Here is a 2536-nt window from a genome sequence, read left to right on the forward strand (position 1 = left end):
CCACCCAAAAGCACTGCTTGCTGTCAACTGTTTCCTGGGATAGGCGAATCCCCTGAAATGGGATCCAAATTGTGTGTGTGTGAGTGTGTGTGTGTGTGTGTGTGAGAGAGAGAGAGAGAGAGAGAGAGAGAGAGAGAGAGAGAGAGAGAGAGAGAGAGACAGAGACAGAGACAGACAGAGACAGAGAGAGAGAGAATCCAGGATCCAGGGTCTATATTCCTGGTGGCTTCAAGTTACTAACACATTGCTTTATCTGTCTTCTTCCTTCAAGGAATACTTTTAGTTTTGTAAATGCCTCCAGATAGGAAAGGTTCTGCCTCATGTCTTTGTGTTCTGATCACACCTATTCTCCTCAGTAGTGATAGTGACATTTGAAGAGTAAGTCAGGTTTGTCCCTTTGTTTAAAATTGCCTAGTGGCTTTTGAATCCAGTCAAATTGAAAATCCTTCCCATGACCATCAAGGACTTAGCTAACCCGGACCCTAGTTACCTCTTAGATCTTACCACATGCACTTTAACCACACAAGATTCCTTGCTATTCCTCAAATAGGTCAATCATGCTTGAGCCTTAAGCCTTGTGCTTATTGTTTGCAATGCTCTTTGCCCTGATATTTGCATAGATAGTTTATCTTTTAAGTTTTCTGCTCAGATTTCACCTATCAAAAAGTTCTTCCTTGCCCCCTTCTCCCCGTGCGCCACTCTGGTTGCACCGCTCTCTCTCCGAGCTCCGGGCTCCTGCTAAGCCTCTGTGGCTGTGTCTCCCTTCAGCCAGCCACTATCATGATTATCTATCGGGACCTCATCAGCCATGATGAGATGTTCTCTGACATTTACAAGATCCCGGAGATCGCGGGCGGGCTGTACCTGGAGGTGGAGAGCAAGATGGTCAGTAGGACAGAGGGTAACATTGAGGACTCACTCATTGGTGGAAACGCCTCCGCTGAAGGCCCGGAGGGTGAAGGTACCGAAAGCACAGCAGTCACTGGTGTGGATATTGTCATGAACCATTGCTTGCAGGAAACCAGTTTCACAAAAGAGGCCTACAAGAAGTACATCAAAGATTATATGAAGTCAACCAAAGGCAAACTTGAAGACCAAAGACCAGAAAGAGTAAAGCCTTTTATGACAGGGGCTGCAGAATAAATCAAGCACATCCTTGCTAATTTCAAAAACTATCAGTTCTTTATTGGTGCAAACATGAATCCAGATGGCATGGTTGCTTTCCTGGACTACCGTGAGGATGGTGTGACCCCATTTATGGTTTTCTTTAAGGATGGTTTAGAAATGGAAAGATGTTAATGGATTTGGCAGTTACCCTGGATCTATCAGTTGTCATAACTGGCTGCTGCTTGTCATCCACACATCACCGGGATTTTAGACAAATGGGATCGATGCCATATTGAATGCTTAGTTTATTTTGACCGTGATTTATTTGGAGTGGAGGGATTGTTTTTTAGGGAAAAAAACAAAACATGTCATGTAGGTTGTCTAAAAATAAAGTGCACTTAAATTCAAAAACAACAACAAAAAAGGCCTTCATAACATTCAGCCTGGCATGGTGGCACACACCTGTAATCCCAGCACTTGTAAGGCTAAGGCAGGAAGATGGCTGTAAGAGGCCAGACTGAGCTACATAGCAAGATCCTGTCTCAAAACACCAAAAAAAAAAAAAAAAAAAAAAAGAAAGCATTCCTTTCCACTCTTTATATTCTTACCCAACTTTATTCTTTTTTTTTGAGACAAGGTCTAGCTATGCAGTCCAGGCTGGCCCCTAACTCATGGTGATTCTCCTGCCTCAGCCTCCTGAGTGCTGGGATTGCAGGTGTGCTCACCACACCTAGCCTAACTTTATTTTTTTAATAGAATTTGTAACCAATTGTCACATCATGTTTATTTGTTTTTCAATATTATTTCCCTCCTCTGCTAGATTTCAAACTCCCTGAAAACAAGAACTTTTCGTGTATTCCCAGCATCTTAAATAATGCTTTGATGTTACAAGAATTCTATAAATACTATATTAATGAAGAAATTATTGCTTCTTTTGCAATGGGTTTGCCACCAGAGCACAGATGCCACAAGAATCATGGCAAAAAAAAAAAAAAGAATCATGGTTAAATCAAAACCAAAATTGAGAAGGAAAAGACTCATATTACCAACTTCGTAATGGGATACATAGACCAAGCAAGTCTACCACTGCTGGTTATCAGATCTACAAATGTGAAATAGACAAAACAACCATTGAAAAACTTGAGGAGGCTGCTGAAATGGGAAAGGGCTCCTTCAAATATGCCTAGGTGTTAGATAAACTGAAGTCTAAATGTGAGTGATTTCCCCATGGATATTTGAGACCAGCAAGTATTGTGATTATCATGGAGGCTCTAGGACACAGGGACCTTATTGCAAACATGATTAGAGGTACATCACAGGCTGACTGTGCTCTCCTGATCATTGCTGCTGATGCTACTGAGTTTGAATCTGGTATTTCCAAGAATGGAAAGACTCGAGCATGACATTCTGGCTTATACACTGGGTATAA

At 41.9% G+C, this 2536-nt stretch overlaps 1 pseudogene; it reads left to right on the forward strand.

The window, feature by feature from the left end:
• The first annotated feature begins 780 nt into the window (after positions 1-780).
• LOC101722139 (translationally-controlled tumor protein-like) lies at positions 781-1303 on the forward strand (annotated as a pseudogene).
• Positions 1304-2536: the final 1233 nt, after the last annotated feature.

The sequence above is a fragment of the Heterocephalus glaber genome, unplaced genomic scaffold (genome assembly GCF_053883595.1).
Source record: "Heterocephalus glaber isolate CG9 unplaced genomic scaffold, H.glaber_assembly_v1.0 deba00001729, whole genome shotgun sequence".
NCBI classification, from domain to species: Eukaryota; Metazoa; Chordata; class Mammalia; order Rodentia; family Bathyergidae; genus Heterocephalus; species Heterocephalus glaber.